This window comes from Miscanthus floridulus, chromosome 16 (genome assembly GCF_019320115.1).
Source record: "Miscanthus floridulus cultivar M001 chromosome 16, ASM1932011v1, whole genome shotgun sequence".
Lineage (NCBI taxonomy): Eukaryota > Viridiplantae > Streptophyta > Magnoliopsida > Poales > Poaceae > Miscanthus > Miscanthus floridulus.
Genome location: NC_089595.1, coordinates 91,676,465 through 91,689,891, shown reverse-complemented (window position 1 = coordinate 91,689,891; position 13,427 = coordinate 91,676,465). Strand labels below are relative to the sequence as shown.

Genomic DNA, 13,427 nt, shown 5'->3' with positions numbered 1-13,427 from the left:
CTCAATTTTCAGGTCGATTTTTCAGCACTGTAAGAAAGGGGAAATTTAGGGTTTAGAACAACAACAAAAAAATAGCAGGAAGAAGAAGAAGATGATGATGATGAGAATACCCACTGCTAGGGAGGCACAGATGAGGCAGTCGACGCTAGGGTGCGTCGCCGAGAGCACAACTGGGGAGGCGAGGAGGTAGTCGACGCTGGGGAGCACACCGCCGGGAAAGCCGCGGCTGCTGGGAGATGCGTCGCGGGGAGCAGTGCTGTGGAGGTGCGTGGAAGCACTCGCCGCCGGGGAGCACGTCGCCGGGAGCGCGACGGCGGCAGGGAGTGTGCCGCGGCGCTTGTTTTTCTCCACGAAGAGCCGAAGACCGCAGGAGACGACGAAGCGGCACCAGTACGAACTAAGAAGATGCGTTCTTTCTTTTCCAAGGGCAAAATCGGAACATGGTAAAAAATGAACTAGTCAATCCAACGTGCAAAGTAACGGAACAGTAGCAAATGGTATATAGCTGTAACGTTGTAACCTTTTGATGTTAGATATCTAAAATTGAATCTTTTAATGGTATATATCTAAAGATGCGTTCTTTTGATGGTAAGGATCCAATTTTCCCATAAATAAATGGGTGTGAAATGCTTTCTGAATGTTTATGCCTAGCACCTGCAAGGCAAGGGGCACTGTTTTTTGGTCCAATCACATGACATGGTATTGTGTGTTTACTTGGTCAGATTTCTTAAGGAGGGTTTGAAGGTTACTTCACGGCTAAATAGATTTGCAGGGCTCTTGATCTTTTTAGTGTTACATCATTGTAATTTTTTTTTGATAAATCAATGTAATTATTATCACAAGCTAATGTCTCGATGCTCATAAAAATCTTAGAATCATTCATTCTGCAACCTTGTGAAGCAATGCTTCCATGAACTTCCTAACAGGAGCAATACCATCTTTGGTTCACTTGTCAATTTCAATTAGTCATCGTGAGTTATCTTTCCCATGAATGGTTCAAACATGAAAAAGCAGTTTACCTGTAGGAGACTTCGATGACAATCACTGTATAATATAGGCAGGGGAAAATAATGTTATTTTTACTATAGTCCATGTTGTGTAGTGTGCAACCATTGTGTTTGTTAGTCAGAGTGTAAACTAAATATCGCATCTTGCAGTTCGAATGTTCAATTCTATTTTTATTCTATTATACAATCTCAAACTCTGAACTTATGTTTCTGAAACTTTGCATGATAATAGACATGCAACATCTCAGTATCAGAAAGTACACAATATATGTCCAAAAGTATTTAAAGATGCAGTGGTTTCAAAATCATCTATATTGAGTCTCCAGGAAGCCTACATGCACGCAACTGGGGCAAAAGAAGTAACCGAGAACCATAGAGCCTGTCGATGACTCGATGTATCTAGGGCCATTGGATATTTATATCTTCTATAACGGATATATCTTCTAAATTAGGCACTTAACAAGTACATTAACTAAAAAGCACTAGCCTGAATCCCGTGCAAGTGCACGGGCTAGGAAGCATTGACACATAAGTGTAGCCATAACGTGGTCAATGACACTGTACATGTGGTCAATGACACTGTACATGGATGACAACAGAAGCTGTAGGCAACAATATGTTCATGTAAGTGTACATCTCAAAATGAAGTATGAAAGCGACTGATATGTTCATTCTGCAAAGACTGAATAGAATGTACATTTTTGTCGGAAACTATGCAGATTAATAATCTTTTAGACCTATTCTATGCGGGCATGGTACCGGATACAATCTTATATTGACCTATAAGGCTGGCCTGAAATTTACATTTCTTTGTAAATCAAGAACATGACAATACAATAATTAGGTGACACTATGGTTGGATTTGGCTCATTTTCATTTTGTGTTGAATGGATTAATCTTGGATTGGAAAGAAAAAATATATATCTATATCTAGATTCAGCCTCCTGGTTTTAGTTCACCTTGAAGCTCTCTTCTAAATTCAACCAACACACTGAGAAAAGTGTAGATGCAATATATATGGAAACTTAAATCTATAAATAAATAAGATGAGCCCAAAACATCAGTTGTCTGCATAGGAGCATGTTAAACCTGTGCTTCATATTTTCAAATAGCAAATAAATGCCATCTTCACAATTGGAAACAGCAAAGCACAGATGACCACATTATGTTATGAGGGAACAAACGCATAAGACACCAAAATGTAAATGTGTTCATGTGAAGCGGTCATAGCAGGGTGAAGTTTAGTATACAGTCAGCGTGCGTAAGGCAAGAAAAGAAATGGTAACAACAGCATGGCTACAAAGCAAGTACATTAGCAAAAGAACCCTGTATTATGCTGTGCACAACATACATATGTCCAGTAATCTTACAGGCTGACAGGATGCACCTAGTTCGTTATAGTGTTCAACAGGAAAATGATGGCTAACCTCGCAGCCTGAAACCTGGATTCAAAATACGAAGATAGTTACCGTCAGTATGGAGTTCACATAACTTTAGTTGGCATAGATTATGAAGTGAAATCAAAACTTGACAGACCGATAATGTAAGAGAAAGGAGATTGACCGATTTAAATATGGGCAGGAAGAGTATTTGTATGAATATTTTTAGGTAGGCATCCGTACAATGGATAAGCGAATTGGAAGTTGTGATTGTTCATCTCAGAAAGAGATGATTCTGTGGGTTTAGAAGCACACAGAAAGTAAAGCATGTGAATACATATATGTTCTTCAGAACAATTAGGTAGTCATTTGTACAATGGATAAGTGAATTGGGATCTGTGGTTGTTCATTTCAGGAAGAGATGATTCTGTTGGTTTAGAAGGAAACATAAAGTAAAGCATGTGAATATATATATAGTTCTTGAGAAGAATCGGACGACAGTTATTATTCTGATATAAAAGTTCTAAATTGAAGTAGCCATATAATATGTTGAAAGAGATAGTCTGATTGTAACCTACGGCTATGTATGCAATATTACCTTAAATTAGCTGGCTAGCTCTATGTCATGGAAAATGGCAGTATAGACCACGTTATGTGTTTGGTTTTCATACCCGGGTGTGGTATTTTCAATGAGCATGCATAACCCTGTAGGCAATGTTACACGTGAGACTGCAACATAAAGTTGTCCATGTGAGAACACGGGACTTCGTAAGTACACTCCAACTTTGTTCAATGTCTGTCCTTGGCTTTTGTTTATCTTTAGTAGATGAGTGCTCATGCGTTGCAACGGGTGCAACATAAATTGAATGAGATGTTTGTTAGCCAAGTCAAAATAAAAAATATATCAATTCAATTTTTCACGTGTATTATACCATGATAATGTCTATAAACAAATTTATTATCGTAATGAATCTGAAATAAAAGCTAGGCTTGGAGCTTGTTGTCTGAAAGTTACGACAAACATCAGTTGCCTCAAAGGCTGAAAATTTATTGCTAGGCACCGAATTGAATTTATCATGCTCGGCCTTGCCAAAACATGAATACTCGGACTTATAATATCCTAGCCCACATGAGGCATGACAATAATTTATTTTTTGGGGGAAAAATATTTGTTGTCAACACGCAACGCGAAGGACGATGAACGAGATTTGGATCATGATCATGATCATTGTGGTGATATTTCAATAAATTCCTTTCTCTTCCCATAATTCTCTTTCTGTTTTATTTCATTTTATTTACTTGCCTTCCATTGTCTCCATGCAGTGATTATTTGCCTGCCGGTGATTCCGTGAGTTTTATTTCATTTTATTGACTTGCCTTTTAGTGTCTCCATGCGGTGATTATTTGCCTACCGGACATAGATCGCATGAGATGCGGTGATTATTTGCCTGCCGGATATAGATCGCATGAGTGTTTTGGTCCTGCCGGGTAGATGTTGACAATCCGTATGTTTTATTCCAATAAATTCATTTCTCTTCCCATAATTCTCTTTCCGTTTTATTCCATTTTATTTACTTGCCTTCTAGTGTCTTCATGTGGTGATTATTTGTCTGCCGGTGATTCCGTGAGTTTTATTCCATTTTATTTACTTGCCTTCTAGTGTTTCCATGCGGTGATTATTTGCTTGCCGGACATGGATCGTATGAGATGCGGTGATTATTTGCCTGCCGGATATGGATCGCATGAGTGTTTTGGTCCTGCCAGGTAGATGTTGACAATCCGTATGTTTTAGTTGTAGAGAATAAATTTCTTTCTCTTCCCATAATTCTCTTTCCGTTTTATTCCATTTTATTTACTTGCCTTCCAGTGTCTCCATGCGGTGATTATTTGCCTGCCGGTGATTCCGTGAGTTTCATTCCATTTTATTTACTTGCCTTCCAGTGTCTCCATGCGGTGATTATTTGCCTGCCGGACATGGATCGTATGAGATACAGTGATTATTTGCCTGCCAGATATGTATGACATCTCCTCGGTAGCTATCTGATCAATAATTTCTCTATTTATGGTGGTAGCCACCTCATTTGTTGGGGCCAATATTGCCCGTTCACATAGGTAGCCTGCTAATTCAGGGGCGTGTGCAATTGTCCCATATACAATAGAGACGGCCTCCAAACTGTAGGTTGTCTGGAATTTGGACCCACGATGTATCGGGGTTTTCTGCAGGTGTGCTGCCAGGTACTGTGCCGTTGCCGATGTAGAGGAGCCATTGTGCACACTTGTCTAATTCAACCTTTTCAAAATCAGAAAGAGTTGGACACGCAAGTCTCATTTTTCTAGCCCCGTTCGTTTCGCTGAAAAAACAAGCCGAAATACTGTTTCGGCTGATTTGTTGTGAGAGAAAATACTGTTCCAGCTGAGAAAACAAGCTGAAAAGTACGGATTATAAGAGAAGCGAATATGGCCTGTCAATTGAAGGATCTTGCATTGCCGCCATAAATAGGATCAGGTGATGGATGCATTTAGCACCTTATGTTTCCTTCCATGTGGGATAACTGGTAGAGTTTGTCTGAAGTCACCACCAAGTACAACTGTTATGCCACCAAACTATTTGTGCGCTGAATCATTGGTATTGGATGACATGACATCTGTAAGCGTGCGATCAAGGGCTTCGAAGCAATGTCTGTGGTGCACAGGTGCTTCGTCCCATATGATCAGTGATGTATGTTGTATTAGTTCAGCCAGCTTTGTATTTTTCTTAATTGAACACATGGAATGTTTATGGATGTCCAAAGGCATTCTGAAACGCGAGTGGGGTGTTCGACCTCCTGGGAGTAGTAGAGCTGCTATGCCAGAAGATACAACCGCCAAGGCTATTTTCCCTTTGCTTCTAATACCATTAAGCAAAGTATTCCGGAGAAAAGTCTTGCCGGTTCCCCCATATATATAAACAAAGAAGGTATGGCCACAACCATTTAAGACTGAATGTTCTATGATGTTGTAAATATGTCTATGGCCTGTGTTGAGTTGGCTGATCTGCTGAGCTAAGTCCAATCTTGTACCATCAGAAGCGTAAGAAAGCTCTTCCATTATAAATCTGTTGGTAAGAACTGGGCAACAATCATGTTTTGGTTGTGGTAGTTGATAGCGATCTAGGCTATATCTAGCATCCTTGAGCAATTTATCTAATTCGTGCAGGACATAGGATCTGACCTGTTGCTTGATTAGAGCTACCGGGATTTCTAGAGCTAGATGGTTTGCACGATATGCTATATCTTCTCCCATTTTCTGTATATGCTCATCAAGTAATCTGACTGGGTTTGCAATTTCACAAAACAGCAGTAATGTGATGAACAATTGGCGCAGCTGATATGGAAGCGTCCAATGCGACGCGTCGGCCATAGCATTGAACCACTCCTGATCATCGCCAAGCAAGCCCAGTGCCTCACACGCAGCACGAAATGTTGGATGTCGATGGCCACCAATAGTACGAAGATCTGAGTGTTGTGCTCCTTTGACGACATGAAACAACATACGGAGGTAAAATCTTTCGCCTTGATTAGGAGCTACATTAGCAATGCGTCCAACTTTGGCACGGTTATTGCGACAACAATCCCAGTATTTATGATCATCGTGCCATGTCCAGTATTCAGGGAACTCTACATAAGTGTGTTGTCGAGCCTTTGGATATTGCCAGTTGGCCTCGAACCATGCTGTTAGTTTTGTTATGACTTTTGATGGATCATGGATCACCTGGTCAAGATAGTCATCTTCGGTATACGTTACACCGTTTTCCAGCGAAAGGTGGACTGGCAGACGTTCGATAGATGGATTAGTGTAGTGTATATCGAACTGGAACAATCTCCATGCTGCATCATTGGGAGTTACACATCTGCAATCCAAATATTCCTTTATTTCATCAATTACCTGAGCTGTAGGATCCGAACCATCTTTTTTTCTCTTGAGTGTGGCTTTAGCACAGTCAGGACCTTTATTAGTGTACTTAAATAAGTACTTTTCCATTCCATTACGGTTAACACTTTCAACATTTATGTGGCCCTGGTACTTAACTAATAGATCCACATTATGGGGAACCACAAACCTGTTATCAATCTGGACTCCTTTTTTTTTTTTTTCCGGTAGTAGCTCGATTTGGTAGTCTCATATACCATCTTGAGTGTAGCTAAGACCGTTTAGGTTTTGTAGCAACGGTTTAGTCGCGGTAGGAGCTTTAAAAACTGTGCACAACACGTCCTCGTCCTGTTTCCCCGAGTGGGCGCGGTCATCGCGCCTAGGGGCACGACGTCGTCGCGTCGTCCGTGCTTGCCTAGCCTTGCTGGCCGTTCGGTCCGTCGGGGGCGCTGCGGTGTGGGGCCACCGCCGCTGCTTGCGCGGCCGTGCGGTGCTGCCCCTATCCAACGCGCTGCCAGCCCACCGTGCGTCGCGACGCAACTACTGCCGCTGCCATCGCGTCATCCTTGCGTTGTGCCTCCGGCCCGCTTGGATGCCGCGCGCACGTGGCCGTGCTTGCCGTCGCCATGCCATTGATGGCACAGCAACGCGTGGGCCACGCCGGTCGTGAACACGCGCGCCTGGACGTGGGTCTCCACGGTCGCGCCAACCACATCCAGCCAAGGCGCGCACATGCCGAGCCAACGGCTGTACCCCACCGCCCTCTCTCTGTCTCTCATCTCTTTGCCGCCGTCGAGCCACGCCGACGTGCGAGCCAGAGAGCGATCACCTCTACTCAATTCCACCCGTCTGGACCTTCGCCCTCCCGTCTTCTCGCCACCCGACCTCGCACAGCCATGATGACACCCCGGCCAAGCGGCAATTTGGCTCCTTTCCACCGGCGTGCCGTTAAGGCCGCGCCTCTGCCATGACCGAGGGCAGACCTCCATTCCTCCACCCGGGCCCAATTACATGTGCCACTACATTCACCTTGCTCTCCTCTTCGCCATGCGCACCCCAGTCCAGTCGCTACCGCCTCTACTCCGCCGCTGACGCGACCGTGCCACCGAGGTACACCGCCGCACGGTTCGCCCACGCACGGCCAGCCTCCCTCCGTCGCTCTCCGCTCCAACCCTCACTGTGGCTTGGCTTATGGTAGTCCCTTGATGCTCTCACGGTAGTTGGTTGAGACCATAGCAGCTCTAGTTCGTCGATGCGGCTGCGCCACCATCGCGGCCGGCCATGCGCCGCCGTAGCTATCTCCAGCTCGTCCCGCAGCCCCGCGTCGCTACTAGGTGTAGGTTGTGGAACCCTAGATGAGTGTCGGCCCGACCGACGGGCCAGAGTGGACCTCTGGTGGCCGGCGTAGCTTCTCCATGCCACCGCTCGCCGCACCGCCATGCGTGGGGTCACCGGGAGGTGTGCGCGGGAAAATTTCTGGAATTCTGAGGGGTTAAGTGAGAGTAGCTGTGAGTGATAGGACTCCAGTGCAGTTTGAGAAGAATCCAGGGTGCTAGCCGCAAAAGTGCCTCGCGCGCGGGCTCTCTCTATGTCGCGGGCCGGCCTGCGTTACGTGGGCCGGGTCAGCGGGCTGTGTGCGCGCGCGCGTGTGGACCGCGAGTGTGGGCCGCGCAAGAAACTGGTTTCCCTTTTTCCATGGAATTTGCAAATGTTTTTCTAATTTAGTTTGAGCTGATCTTTGTAAATTGTAACAAATCATGTAGGTGTCCAAAAATTGTGCAATAAATTTTGTTAGACTCCTAAAATTTTGCTCTGTCCGTTGGTATAGTTAGTTCATGCTTATATATGTTGACATTAGGAACTATTAAATAGTTTAAAGAATGCTTAATATTGTTAAGCAAATAATTGTAGAAATTTTGGTGGCAAAATGGTAATAGCTTTAGACCTAAAAATTTTATGATAGTTTCATTGTATTGTTATGTGCTCACTGTAATTTTTGTAGCCTTAGAATAGCCTAACTCTTAGGGTAGTGGGATGCTCCTTGTTTTAATATATGTTAAATCGTTAGGAGTAAGGATATATTTTTAGTTGCTAAGTTCATACATGTTAGATGAACCCACTGCCTTGTTTGCTGAAAATAATAGTTAGCGTAGTATCTTAGTCATTAGAGCTAGCTCAGTAGCTTGATATGCGTATTCTTATTTTAAGAGTTGCTATTGCCTAAATGCTAAGTGTTGCATCATCATCGCATGCATGTAGAGAACGAGTTGGCGAAGATTATGACCACCGGCTATCATGAGATCAAGGAGATCGTCGAGGAGTACGAGAAGAAGATTCTCGTGCAGGAGGAGGTCCTAGAGCCGCCATTGACTGACTCAGCTGACATCGCGCATGTCCAAGGTAAGCCCCGATGCATAACCTCTATTTTATAATTCACCGTATATAAATGTGTTGTGCATTTACGTTACAGGAATTTTATGGAAACCACATACATAGATACACATGTCCTAAGAGTCTTACTAGTGCAGGTTTGAGTAGATACTATGCTTAGGTCATCGGTAGCGTGAGTAACCTACCGTTGCTCATAATAGGGGATTATTATTACTCTCATAATAAAATGATGAAAGAAAAAAATAGAGATAGGGTAGGGATATGGTATGGGTATTGGTGGGTGTAACAGGTTATGTCCCGCGGCCAACAGGGCTTAGCTTGGTTATACTGTTTTTCCTATTCATGTCGATTAAGGACCGTCCGTTGTTGTGGATGGTAGTCAAGTCAGAGACTTATTATCCTAAGCATATACTTGCTTATGGGAGCAGGAAGGCTCGTTACGCTCTTGTCATGGGTTCTGGCTCTTTCCGGACCGACTGATTGGAGGCGGGGAAAGGTGGAGGTCTAAGCACCATACTGAGACCGAGTCTCAAGTGTGGGGGCTTGGAGTCCAAGTTTAGATGGGGACTTGGACCCTATGATAGGAGTGGAATGGGTTGGTCTTGTTTATGCCTAGGGTACAAACAGGGCATGTGTTTCGGGGTATCTAGCTATGATACATTGGTTCGTGAATCGTCGTTTCTATGAGATTTTACGACTTCGCTATGGTCTAGCACCGTAGTAAGAACTAAAAGATAAAAGATGGTGAAATAGTTCTGATTGTTTAACCCTTGCTTGAAAGTAGAACAGGAGATTACCTAGAATGGTTAGCTAATGAAGTAATCATGACTGCTAATTAAACTTGATCTTAAGGATGTACTTCTAGTAATGTTTTTCGTAAACAAAAAGAAAACAACAAACCCATATTGCCTACCATATCCTTGAGAGTCGGGAAACTAATCCCACTAGTCGAGTAAGTCTTGCGAGTACATTGTGTACTCAGGGTTTATTTTACCCCTGTTGCAGGTGTAGCTTGAGGAGTAGCTCTTGTGTGGAGGATTCTTCTGGTGGGCACAGACAAATTCTTGTAGCGTTTCTGCTAGATGTTTATTTTTATTCCACTGTTTAATTATCACACTCTGAACTCTGGTATTGTAATAAATAATTTTTAAGAACTCTTGTTATATGAAATAGACTAAGTATTGTAAGCTCATACTCATTATTGGATTCTAAATGTAAAACATGGATTGTTTCAAGTTCTTCCTTGGGGTGTGCTCGACGGAACTGTCCGATGTAGCTCACTTTCGAGGTGCTTAGTGTCTAGTGGAAGACGAGCGCCTCTAAAAGCGTGTCATTTTGGGCGGTTCTACCACACTTCCCCTCCTCATACATAGAACCATAAACCCCCACTAATTTTCAGCTAAACCCCATTTTCTTATCCTGCAACATAATGCTAACAGAGAAATCCAAAGTAGAAATTAAAGTAGCAAAAAACTTGTCACTATTGCTTCCAACCAGAATATGTAAGTGCATCTAGCCTTTTAGTGGGTTTTGGTGAATTGAATGACAACACCATTAAAGGTATAACAAGTTTGCGAAGTGTTGAACAAGAAATTGAGTTTATTGCATACACTCGTGGATTGTGAAATGAGAAGTGTATTGTCACACCCCAAAAATTCCATTTTGGGTTGTGAAAAGTTTTCACTGAATAAAATTAATGCTTTTATCATTTTCTAAAGTTTCCAAGATTTAATTAGGGTTTTTGCAATTTATAATGTGAAAATGTTGATTTTTAAATAACTTTTATAATATAATATGAAGGGTGTTGCATTCATGCCGGTTGCATTCGATGTTTATGAGTGCAAATGGTTTTGAAATACGATAGAGCAACATTTCTCGTTCTTTGGGAATTTTTCCAACCTTTTTCTGGAATTAAATTCCTTTTTCCTTGAGCTTAATATTTTTCCTTGATCTTTGCAACAATCTTTTCATGAGCTCAAACAACTTTAGTTGACTTCCTCATCCTTCAATCTATCTCCAGGATTTTTTCGGGGATTTTTCTGAGCTCCGGGCTATTTTTCGTGGCTTAAAAAGCAATTCTGGATTTTCTGAAATTATTTTAATTCACGAAATTAAAATAATCCCAAAAACCCTAATTTTTCCACCGACCCAAACCTTGTATATAAATACATGCCGCCATTCTCCTTCTCGCGCTGATTGGAAAAGTACGATCGGTTTCACGAGCTGCCAATCCGTTTGCCCTACGTCTATCGCCGAAGTTGAGACGGTGAACTTTTTCGGTGAAGGTTCGACGAGGTTTTTCGGCCAACTCCGGTGTCCCCTACGAATTCCGAGAACATCACGAGGTTCGTATCGATCTCCTCTACACCATCTCTCGTTTTGTTTCGCGAATCCGTCACTGTTTGACCCGTTCCCCATCCTTTCTTTTCCTTCTCTGGCGAGCATCACCATTGTCAGCCATCCCTTGCCCTTGCGGCCAGCCCCAAGCTGTGGGCTAGCGCTACCGCATCGCTGCTTGGCCCCGACGGCCATCCCTTGCCCCCGCTAGCCGAGGCCACCCCCTCTCCTCCCTGTGCCCTGCGCGAGCCCCTGTGCAGCTTTGCTGCTTGCTGTGCCGCGGCGCTAGCCCGGCTCTGCCCTTGTGTGGCTCTCCCTGGCCGGTCGCCAGCCCCCGCCGCCAATTTTCCCGGTCGGCCCTGCTTCCCCTCCCAGCCGGCCTTGTTTTTCCCCTGTGTAGCGCCGCATGAACAGTAAGAGCATCTCCAAGAGTTTGTTAAATTTTACTTGGCAAATCTTGTGATTTGCCAACTCCCAAAATTATATGCCAAGTAAAAAAACAATCAATCTCCAAGAGTTTGGCATTTTTGACTTGGTAAAATAAAAAAACCCGTTAACAAAACGAAGAGGCCCGCTAAGCGAACGAAGAGCCCCGCTAAGCGAACGAAGAGCCCCGCTAAGAAACAAAGAGCCCCGGATGCCAAGCCATATACACGCACGTATATTTGCGCGCGCGGAGGGAATATTTACCAAGTTGCTATTGATGTCAAGTTGTTTTGCCAAACTGTTGGAGGCTATTTTTTCTTGTTTTGCCAAAATTATATGGATGCCAAGTTGAGATAGCAAACTCTTGGAGATGCTCTAATACGTAACTCTACTGTAGTGATTTCGATCCAGAGGAAGAAGAAGGATTATTTCACGATTATTTATTTTCTGAAATCGCAGAGAGGTCCCTGATTCATTTAACTTGCGTCCTTTTCATCTATTATTCATCCGTATGATATCCGAATTCAATTCTTTCAGTTTTATCTCTCCATTATATATTACTATCATTGTTTAATCCCATCAGTACCAATTATTTTATTTATTTCAGCTTTTTTCAAGTGAAATACCTGAAATGCCCCTCCTCTCGATAAATCTTCCGAGGTCCGTATCTTTTCCGTCCGATCTCCGTTTTCAGCGGTTCTTGCGCTCACGCGATCATAGAAACAAGACCAACTCGTAAGTAACCTTTTTATAAGTTGTTTATCATGTTTGGTGTACTGCTTTTATTTATTTATATATGTTTGTTTGTATGTCTATGTGCTCGAAGTTTGCCATGATAGAAGAGAAGTCATCGGTGGATCCCGAAGACCCAGAGTTCGAGTTATTATGCGTTTCTAAGCCTAAGGCTTGCTCCTACTTTTATTTTGATTTGAGTTTGTGTAGTTAGACCATTAGTTGCATGGTGAGTCATAATTTGAATCATATGTTAGGGTTTACTAGAACTTGATGTTATCATCCTTGTAACCTGGGTTGGTTGGGTAGCTGTCTTGCTTAGCTTGTAGTCTTGGGTTGAAAAGGTTATCATTTAATATTGATTAATGATTTATGCAACTTGGGTTGGTAATGTTTATAGCAACATGGTGAATAGGAATCCGGTAGGATGGTTGGTTTTGGTGGAGGTGTGTGCTAGATTTTGGGTAAATGTTTTTTGGTGGATTGTTGGAATTGGTGGAATGGATTGTGCTCATTCCTGCTTGGATTCTAAGGACCGGTTCATGGACAAGTAACCCGACTTAACAGCGCAACCTAAAGGGCTATATGGCTCTGGCCCGGGCCAAGTAATTAGTTTCCTCCAAGTTATGCTACATCGGGTCAGTTTGTGTGGCATAAGAGGGGGCTTCTGCAGTGGTGTTGGTACCCACTGTTAGCGGTCAGAAACCTTAGTGAAGGTGTAAAATAGACTTGGAGGGACTTTGTAAAGGCCTTGTAGTGTGACCTCGCTGAGCACCTAGGTAGTGTGAAGCATGATGGGGAAACATGACTCATGGTGAAAGTGTGCAACCTCTGCAGAGTGTAAAACTGATATATACGCCGTGCTCACGATCAAGAGCGACCTGAACTTCTTGATGAGATGGCTCTGGTTCAGTTGGGAGGCTTGGATGGAATCCAAGTGTTGGTTTGCTTGGATGGGATCCACGTGTGGTGCTCGAATGGGATTCGAGTGTTGGTTACAGTGGTTCTCCGAGGTGAAGGAAGATCTCACCTAGTTAAATAGGTGCTTAAGGTTTAAGGTAATAGGTGTGTTGCTTAAGGGCTTGTGTTAAACCTTGTTAGCCTTTCCTTGTGTTGGCTCACATGTTATACTTTCCTACACTTGCGGAGTACATTTCGATGTGCTCACCCTTCTCTTTGTCCCCTTTGCTACCCCACCCAGCGGTTTGGACTAGAAGATGGAGTTTCTAGAAGATGATGTTTCCTG

The 13,427-nt window shown here is 43.3% G+C and overlaps 1 pseudogene; it reads right to left on the bottom strand.

The window, feature by feature from the left end:
• Position 1: 1 nt before the first annotated feature.
• On the bottom strand, positions 2 to 7,029 carry LOC136511018 (uncharacterized; annotated as a pseudogene).
• Positions 7,030 to 13,427: the final 6,398 nt, after the last annotated feature.